Source organism: Anastrepha obliqua, chromosome 3 (assembly GCF_027943255.1).
Source record: "Anastrepha obliqua isolate idAnaObli1 chromosome 3, idAnaObli1_1.0, whole genome shotgun sequence".
NCBI lineage: Eukaryota > Metazoa > Arthropoda > Insecta > Diptera > Tephritidae > Anastrepha > Anastrepha obliqua.
In genome coordinates, this window is record NC_072894.1 from 75876527 (window position 1) to 75887766 (window position 11240).

Consider the following 11240-nt stretch of genomic DNA (forward strand, 5'->3'; position numbering starts at 1 on the left):
GGTATTGCGTATGCTTGTGTTTGTGCTTAAGCTTTATTTTATGTTGGCTCATGCCATCGTTGCTACTGTAATAGCTTTTAAGAGTGTCATAAAATATTGCACATATAAAAATATCTACAGATATATGTATATATGTATATATATATATATATATATGTATATATATATGTATAAGCGCTTATGTGCTTTACTTGCATACACACAACTGCGTGTTTTTGGCGTGAGATCTTACGTGTAGATATATTTATTTAATTATATGCAGTCATACCACAGCCACGTTCTTCCATTTACTAGACTTATATATACATATATGTGCTCAGTACGAAAGTCAATGACCTCTCCAGGAGCAACTATTGGTTTTTTTAATAATTGCAGTGATTTTATACAATATGAAATCTGTACACAAGTTCCTAAATATAACGTAATTCTGCTGCAGCAGAATTGCTGTTTCAATTTAAAGTTTCTCCCTAACCGCTTAGCATATGAGCAAGGGAGGGACCGCGGTAGCTTCATTATTCGTGCAGATAAACAACGTGCGTTCGCAATAAGCATATTTTAAGGTAAGTGATGCGCATACAACTGCTCGTCGTCGATTTAGTTCACGTTACAATATTCGATATTTACATGGTGTCCCAACCGCAGATTCGATTCGCTCATAGGTGCGACGGTTCCAGGCACCAAGTTAAATGGCAACCAGCCCACGGCTGAGGCCCGCCCGGACATCGAGAATAAATGAAAATATTAAACACGTCGCTGCTAGTTTGCACGAGAATCTGCGTCAGTCCATACGGAAGAGAGCGACTGCCTAAAGTCTTCTAAAGACTATTGTGTGTGAAATATTGAGGAAGGATTTTAGAATTCACCCTTTCAAAGTTCAAATCATCTCCAATTCAAGCCTAACAATGACAGTTTGCGTAAAAATATTTGAAATAATATTGAAATAATTTCGTACAGTAAACTCTCTTTTGGAGAGATGACGCTCATTCTCATTTAAATGGAAGTGTATTGAGAATTGCCCTTGTTGGTAAGCAAGTATAAAGGGTCCGGCACTCGAAGTGTAACCAATTTCAGACCGCTCGCGCAGCTCAAGTAAATATGAAGTAAAATGTTTATCGCACCATTACTCCTTACAATGATACTGGTAGAATCGCGAAACGTCATGGAGGTGGTCATCAAAAGACTGCAATGTCACGTGAAGTAGTTCAAAAAGTGAAGACGCGACTTGAGCAAAATCACTGACGAAGTGCCAATCAAATGGCGAAAAACTGAAAATATCTGACCGTAGCATCCGCCGCATACTGAAAAATGATCTCACCGTCTCACACCAAGCAGCAACAAGTAATTTCTGTGACAGACCATGGACGTATCAACAGGACTCGGCATCGTCTCACAAAGCTCGAGTGAACCAAGAATGGCTAAAATACAACCTTCATAATGTCCACACAATGGCTCTCAAATTCATCAGACACGAGTACGAAAAAAACCATTGTCCGTGAGTGAGCCAAAATACCTACAAGTCGCATTCGGGCAGCTTGCGATTCGTTTCGGAACCGTCTCAATGCCATAGTCAAGGCAAAAGGTGGTCATATCGAGCAAAAGCAAATTGATTCTTAATTTTATAATATTTTCACACATTTTTTACTTTGAATTGAATAAAAGAAGTTTTCCAAACTAAATTTCTGGCCTTTTTAATTGATTACACTTCGAGTACCGGACCCTGTAGAACCCACTATTAAAATATCAACAGGCACTTCACAAACCCAAAAAAATGGTATTGTGAAGCAGTGGAATAATTTGATTATATTTTTTTGAAAATCGTCGAGGTAAGTAATTTTTGTGGACGGTGTCTCTTCTCGGCGCATGCTGAACGATTGTTCTTTGCCAATAATGAGAGAAAATCCTTCCTTCAGTCACACACATGTTTTTAGCAAGATGCCACCATGCAGCACACGGCCAGAGAGACCACGGCAATAATACGGGTTTTCTTCCCTAATAAACAGATAAGTCGTTTCAGTGATATATCCTGTCCTCTCAGCTCGTCTCATCTTACCGCTATGACCTTTTTCCTGTAGCAGTACCTCAGAAGGCATGCCTGCAGACTCACAGCAATGATAACTGGCTTTTGGACTATCGGGGCACAAGCAGCCAAAATGGGCATCCCTCACAACACCCACTGTCACAGTTGTAAACAAACGGAGAAATAGGAAACGAGTTTCTATTCGCTTTGTGAATGCCCTGCCTTATGTCAACCGTAGGTAAATCGCTGTTCCAGGGTCTCGAACAACCGTCTGACTTAGACGTCAACAGCTTAATAAGGTTCATGAACCAGACAGACTGGATATAGTCATACTGAAAACAACGATTAAGCACGTTGGTAGCGAGGATGTGGCAACCAAATGGTGCTGAAGCGTTAGTTGTATTCTGGATGAATCCCTACTTTAACCAACTACCCACCCAACCTCACAAGTACAGTCTTTGAAACAAATCCAGCGACAATCTAAGCACCAAAAGAAAAATCCGAACTTGACTTCTTTGTAATAAACATTGAAATAAATTTGTATCATTAGTAATTATTATTTAATTTAGCTTTTAATTCCCAATTCTATTTATTTTATTATATTATTATTATTTAATTTAGCTTTAATTCCCAATGGCTGTCACCATGTCAGGGTGTCCGCATTACTTTAAGATTTGTCTATTTGTAAATATGGGATTTTTTAAATCAGTTAGTTTTAAATTTTAGCATCGAGGCATATTAAAAAACTATGCCTCAAAGTGAGTCCGAGACTCCCGGGAATACTTTAAAAATATTCAGAAACCCCTTTGTATAACTATCCGAGCATTTATAACACCTTGTAATCTGCTTCTCATAAACTGAATCACTTCTTGACCATTCTAGTCTTCAGGTATCTTATGCCATTCCTCGCAAATAACGTTTTCGAGCTCTGCTTGACCTTTTGACAGTTTTTTCCCCCACTTATTCTTTAAATATTTCTATTGAATTAATATCTACCAGAAAGTTCGGCGGCTTAGCGAAAGTTTTAGGAGGAGCGTTTTCCTGTAAAAACAAAAATGCCAATCTAGTAAATGAGCCCCACAGCGTGCTTAAATTATGGAGGGAACACTTCTAGAACTTGTTAAACAGTGACAGCTACGCATGTCACACAGAATATGAAGATCCCAATCGTTGACAACGGAACAGTCGTTCCGCTATCCGACCATGACGAGAAGAAAAGAGGTTGAAAGTGGCTGGAAAACAACAAAGCCGCGGAAGCCAGGTGAGCTATTCAAACATAGTGCCGAGAAGATGGTCAGGTGCATGCATCAGCTCCTATACGAAATATGGTCGGACGAAAGGATGCCTGCGGATTAGAATTTTGGTGTGTTCTGCTCAATCCATAACAAGGGTGATTCTGCAATTCGTGCCAATTACGGAGGGATTAGTGTTCTAAATATCGCCTATAAGGTTCTAGCGAGCGTATTGTACAAAAGCTGAAGCCCACCACGAACCAACTGATTGGACCTTATGAGTGTGGCTTTAGACCTGGAAAGTCTGATTTTTACTCTAACACTGCAACATTCACATCTAGTTGGAACTATTCACTTGCATGTACATATATATATACACATTGTGCGTACATACACACATAAGTACATAGGTAAATATATTCGCATGCGCGAGGTATTGCGTATGCTTGTGTTTGTGCTTAAGCTTTATTTTATGTTGGCTCATGCCATCGTTGCTACTGTAATAGCTTTTAAGAGTGTCATAAAATATTGCACATAAAAAAATATCTACAGATATATGTATATATGTATATATATATATATATATGTATATATATATATATATATATGTATATATATGTATAAGCGCTTATGTGCTTTACTTGCATACACACAACTGCGTGTTTTTGGCGTGAGATCTTACGTGTAGATATATTTATTTAATTATATGCAGTCATAACACAGCCACGTTCTTCCATTTACTAGACTTATATATACATATATGTGCTCAGTACGAAAGTCGATGACCTCTCCAGGAGCAACTATTGGTTTTTTTAATAATTGCAGTGATTTTATACAATATGAAATCTGTACACAAGTTCCTAAATATAACGTAATTCTGCTGAAGCCCACCACGAACCAACTGATTGGACCTTATGAGTGTGGCTTTAGACCTGGAAAGTCTACCATCGACCAAATATTCACAATACGCCAAATCTTGGAAAATACCCATGAAAGGAGAATTGACACACACCATATTTTTATCGATTTTGGAGCTGCGTAGAAAAGAAGATGCGATGTCTGAATTTGGCATTCCCGCAAAACTAATACGGCTATTCAAGATGACGTTGCTCAATATCAGCAGCGCCATCAGAATTGGGAAGGACCTCTCCGAGCCGTTTGATTCCAAACGAGGATTCAGACAGGGGGACTCGCTTTCGAGTGGCTTCTTTAACCTGAGGTTGGAGAAGATAATGCGAGCCGCAGAACTTAATCGCTCAGGCACAATTTTTTATAAGAGTGTACAATTGTTGGCGTTTGCCGATGATATTGACATCATCGGTGTTAACAATCACGCTGTTAATTCTACTTTTTCCAAACTGGATAAAGAGGAAAAGCGAATGGGTCTGGTGGCGATCGAGGACAAAACTAAGTACCTCCTGTCATCAAACAAAAAGGTCGGCTCACTCGCACATCAGCACCCACGTCATTGTTGACAGTTATGATTTCAAGGTTGTAAAAGACTTCGTATGTTTAGGAACTTATTGCAGGCAATGGAACGATGAGCTGTATGAGCTTTACGACGACATAGACATACCGCGATTGTTAAAGATGCAGCGGCTACTCTGGCTTGGTCATGTCGTCCGTTCGGCTATGGCGGCTGCCATTTTTATTTATTTAATAAATATAAAGTTAATTTATAAAAGTGGAAATATAGTGTTTTTATGTTTGAAGGATAAGCGCTACTAATTAATAGTCACCGCTTTCAACATGTACAATATTACAAAAATCTTTGAAAAAGTTGCACGTAATGTGACTAAATCTTAAAGAAAACAAATATGGTCCAGGCCGAACTTAATATACAATTGAATATACCTGGCTGGAAGATGTTCCCATATGTAGAAGTCCACGCAAATGGGGAAAGTACCTGATTTCCATTAACTTGGGAGCGGCCAGGACGATTCTTCTGCATACAGCTTCAAGCAGCTCACAACTCCCGGGCTTCGCCGAATTATCCTCTGAATAGCTTTCGAACAGCCATTCGAGAGCGAGCTAATGTGACAAGGCGAAGCAACCCACGATATCTGGTTATACGCTGGGTTTGGGACCCGCCACGTAAAAGTTCTGCCCAATGAAAGCGAAAACAAAGCCTCGGTTGAGACCTGCCTACACTGATGACGGCCATTGCGAACGAACTAAGGATTACTATTTCACGTCAGGCATTCACGTAAAATTTCGAAACGTTCGCTAAAGGACAGAGACTGATCGGCTTCGCCGGGATCCGTGTAGTCTGCGGCACCAGATTTCAGCATCAAAAGATACACAGGTCAATCAAATAGTCTAAGACGAAAAAAATTTATAAAAAAGGAAGGGAGACGTATTGTTAGAAGGAAGAAACGAGAGACCGAAATACGTGAGTGCGAGGTGCTTGAGATGCTTGTCAATAGGAAAAACACCCGAAAATTCTACTAGAAAGTTAAGTTCGGCGGCTTACAAAAGATCAAAAGCTTTCATGACCGGTGCGTTTTCCTGTAAAAACAAAGCCGCAGCAGCCGACGGACTGCCATTTGAGCTATTCAAACATGGAGGCAAGAACCTGCAACCTGTTCGAATTACCGCGGAATTGATGCTGGAAAAGATTGTGCATCGCTCAGGTAAAATAATTTATAAGAGCATACAATGGCTGGCGTATGCCGATGATAACAATATCATCTAGTGGTGAACGAGGACAAAACGAAGTACCTCCTGTCATCAAACAAACAGTCGGAGCACGCACGACATTGTTGACAGGTATGATTTCGAGGCTGTAAAAGACTTCGCTTGTTTAGGAACCAGCATTAACAGCGATGACAATGTCAAGATGGAAATCCAGTGTAGAATCTCTCTTGCCAACAAGTGCTACTTTGAACTAAGTAGGTAATTGACTGGTAAAGCCCTCTCTAGACAAACAAAACTAACACTTTATAAGGCTCCCATTATGCCCGTCCTAACGTATGGCGAAGAAGCGTGGATGATGACAACATCCGATGAAGCGTCTACGTTGGATGAATCATGTCTTTCGAATGGATACAAAAGCTCCAGCTCTGAAAACCCCACAGAAATTTGGAGATTGGGAAACCGTACGTGCTGCAATAGCTGAATGGCCTAATCGTTTGAATGCTTGTGTAAAACCAAATGTAACCATTTCGAATAAAATTTTAAAATTTTGTTTTTTAATATTTCCATGATTAAATAAAACCAACTTCAAAAATATTATAATTTCATGTCTATAACAGACTTAACTTCTAACAGAACTATGTATACGTCTGTACCTAGTGAGATTGATTTATGATGTCACGTGTTTCTGTTATGTGCACGAAGGCGCGCAAGAGATATCAGAAGATGGTTTCTCTTGACACTGCAGTCAGTTAGCACATACCTGTAATTCCAGAAACGGTTGCAACTCATCTGCCTCGAGAGAAAATTTAAATGAAAGGAGTATTCAGTGTCATAAAAAAAACAGAAAAACAAAAATTAGTGAGGGAGCAAGATGCCACGAGGGATAGAAAATAATAGGATTTTTTCTCGCGAAGGACGGACTTTCTCTGCAGGAATTATCCACATGCACGCCTATTTATAACACTTAAGTACATGCTTTTATGTATTATATAACCGTAAATGTGATTATTTGCTATTGAGTGTTTTTGTAGTCGACATGTATTCAAATTTTTATTGGTTTCACATCATCGGCCGGACGTGTGTAAACAAGTGCAATGTAATGTAATTATTTTAAAATTTATTATTTAATTAATTTTAATTGTATTAATACGATGGACTATACAACAAATAAGTGCCCACAGCTACACACGCACATGAATACATAAAGCGGGCTACAAACACGCAAAAAATCGTAAAAGTCACTTTAAATAGATTTAAATAGATCGGCGTGAATCGACGGTTGAAATTCGACAGAAATTTTATTTATTTTATTTTTTTTTTTTGCAGTCGGTTGTGTAGGAGTAGCGAAGTTGACGATTTTTATTATTTCCCTTGAGATTTCAAAGTAACACGTGGGCGGAAAAATGGCAAAATGTCCATGTTTATTCGACGGCGAAAAACGTAAAATGAAATCATCAACCGACCCAGTGTTTGACGAAACGAATTTCAACCGACTGTTATGATTTGTTGCATGTTTGTGGCCCGTTTAAACCCATACATGGGTATATGCCACACAGGCTAATAACGTCGCTTCCGATATACAACGCGAAGCCATTGTAAGCCGCACACATTCAGCGCCAATGCTTGATCAACCATGGTGGATTGTGGCGCGAGTGCACGCACAACTGCATCTATGTATATAAATAAGTTGCTATATGCGCTCACAATAATATGTACTCACACCTATGTACGTGTATACGCATATGCATTGTGAGCAGCAGCTTGTTTGTCTTTATGTGGTTTTCAATGCTCTTAATTTATTTGTTTGGTCACGACCGTTGCTGCACTCAACCCCGCCCACACGCTGTCCGATGCCAACGCACTAACATTCATTTTCGCCCACTTTTTGGCACTTTTGTTTGCTCATTACGTGTCAACATGAAAATAATAATCATCTTCAATACCAGCAACAATAGCTTTTGTATTGCCTGTAATCGATGCTTCACAATATATTGTTCCATTACCACCCACCCGTAGTTTGAACAATCACTCACTATACACGCACCGTGAAAATTATCGTAATACTAGTTGATGCGCTTTCTGCCACCTGCACGCGGATAATTTTCAGTGGTTAACTGATTTTTTTCCCACAATCGATTGCCATTTGTGTGGTCCTGTGTGCATGGCTGTCGTTTAAAAGGCTGTTGCTACACTTTCATAAAAATAATTCATTGAAATTTATTCACTCTTTCTCTATCGATTTCATTGCTTTTAGCGCTGAATGGTTATGAGAGTAAATACCTCGCTAGAAAATCTGGACTATTGGTAAAATACTCAGTCAACCGATGATAAAGGGTAGTAGGGAGGTAATTAGTTACTCGGATTGCGGTCATCTAATAATGAAATTGACGCTGTAAAATATCTTATTTTAATTTAATTCCAACTTCGTTGGACATCTGCACCATAGTGCCGAAAATGGTTGGCTCGATCAAGTAAGAAACAATGTATTAATTCATACCAGGCTCGGTACAACCCAATGCCAATAACGATCTATATCAACGATATTTTTATTTGAGCGACATAGTGGATATTGTGAATATTCTTATATATATTAGATTGGGGCATTATTGGGTGCATTCCGAGCAAATGGTTTGAAACTGTTTTATGGTCGATTTTTAGCTCCTGGACGATGCTGCGACTACTAATATGACGGTCAACTTCGATTATTTCTGTGATTTTATCGACCTTTTCGACAACTTTAACACCAAAAATGTCTAAACGGAATCGACGAAACCTACATTGCACTAATTAGGTGTTACAGTATCGGCTCCATTAACATCATTCACAATTCCAGCGGTCTGACTTACATTATCGCATTTTTGCCTTTATTAAAGAAAAACTGTTCCACAAATGGAGGAGTCTACAGTTTTAAGCCGATTCCGAACGTCAGATATTTTTTATAAGGAGCTTTTTTATGGCAGAAACACACTCGGAGGTTTGCCATTGCCTGCCGAGATCGATCACTGTTAGAAAAAACTTTGATATTTCATGCACAGAGATTTGAACCTACGCACTTCTGAGTGCGTACCCATTCGGTTAGGGCAACCGCTCTATTGCGAATGCTTTAACCCTATTGCGAACTGAATTGTGAACTGAGCTCGACGGAATCATGTTAACGCAATAACATTTTAAAAGATCTAGAAAATTTAGAACAACTTTTTGGAGCCATTTTTACTAAACGATTGTTTAGACAGGCCGATTAAATACATATAAGTAATATGTTATGATTACTTAAGCTGAAATTAATCACATGTGGTTTAAAAGAAATGAATTTGGTGGTTAACGACCAGAGGACTATGTGTCACTCTCATCAAAGAAATTAGCGATCAATCTTCCTTTTTTGTAAACAGATTTGGAAGTCCTCTTCTGTGTTATTCTTTAGTCAAAAACTATTCTCATATGGATTAGGAAAATTGCGTCTGGTGATTAACGAAGAGTGGGCAAAACAAATTTAATTATTAAGTGGTGGCAATGTTGCTCATTTTCCTCATTTATTATTGCATTCTTATCGAAACATGGCAACAATGATTGCAATTTGTCAATATGACATTTGATTGAGGCACCGGCTATCCATTTGGTGAATCTTGCTCAAACGACTGTTATATATATCAAACAACAGGTAAAAACCGAGTGTTAAGCGAAAAGAGGCTACTGGTGATGCGCCAATTCCGCAATATAGGCCGGGAATAGTTTTACACGAACATTATTTATATACGGTTGGGGGAACAACTGGCTATGATTACTCTTGTGAAGTGCATCGCTTAAATTTGCGCACACGAGTGTGGGAATGCGTATATATCTGTCGTCCAGATATACGCGAAGATCCAGAGGGTCGTTATCGTCACGAAGTTGTCTACGATGGGCAATACATATATGTGCTGGGTGGTGGTACATCGAATTTAGTGTATGATTTACAACGCATCCCTGCATTTAATTTAATTACAAACCGATGGGAATATTTCGTCACATTACCCGATCGAACATCACAAACAAATCTAACAATCGAGCGACAAAATTCCGGATATCCAAACCCACGAAAGTGCTTTTCCTGCGTACAGCACACGAAATCGAATGGTGAGGTCGAAGCATTCATTACGGGAGGCTTGCAGTTGCGTAATAATTAAATTTAGTATTATTAAATTATATTTGAAGTTGGATATCCCTTTTCCATTTGCAGGCCGATCAAGTATATTTTTCAGATATATGGAGATTAAATTTTACTACTAAGCAATGGACACTTATAAAAACAGCCTCTCTACCAAAAGCTTTGTACTTCCATGCCTCAGCGCACAGTCAAAATGGTTGTATGTACATATTCGGTGGTATTGAATATGATGAAAAACGTATACGACGGTGCAATGTGGATGACCATACCATTATTAAGTGAAATTTGCTGGGAGGCAGTGTTACATTACAGACCAAATCTCAAATTGAATGGCCACTCACAGCTGCTTAAAATGGGCAGAATGGAAGAAATGGAACCAAAAGAATAAACATAATAAAATAAGACATTAATAATGAGTAAAAATGAAAAAAGCTAATTAATATGAAAACAAGAGTAATTATTTTTATACGCTACATATGTGTACGAGCAGTTGTGGCGATTTTTTTTACAATATGGTTCATACACTGTCAATGGATGCTCAGATCACGAATTCTAGAAAATTGTATCATAAGAGTGGAAGCAGGATCAAGTGGCTAATCGGGCAACCAGATGAACACCAAATTTAAAAGGATAATAGTCTGCCGTCTGATTTAAAGTTCGTATCCATGAGTCTATGCATAATTAAATTCGCTTTTTCCAGATTAACGATATAAACAAATTATTTTCAATAAAGAAAAGATACCAAGTTTTTAAATCAAGGCGGCAGTAATGTGCTAAATAGGGATTGAACTCGAATGCCTGCAGTTTTTTTCTGCTTAAAAATTAATATGTGAAATGATATTTAAGTTTTAATGAATTGTGCCTTTTAAAGTTGCACTAAGTGCCTACTACTATCTTTTTTCAAAAATGAATAAAATGTTATTTTATAAAATTATGTATTACAAATTTTATTGTTCTGGTGAAAAGTTGTTTTTCAGATTTAAACCAATTGGACTCTTTGTAGGATATGGCTTCATTAAATGCTGAGAGAGACGAAAAGCAGAGTCCCCTATAATATGGGCTGGTATTTTTGTGGATCCATACAGCAAGCTCAATTCATCAAGAAGTGCACAACTTTGCAACTCGCGCTTTAGCGATGATTTTTCAAAAATTCCGGAGTCGTTGCATCTTCCAGGACTGCCGCAATGTATATAAGCAAATCTATATTTTG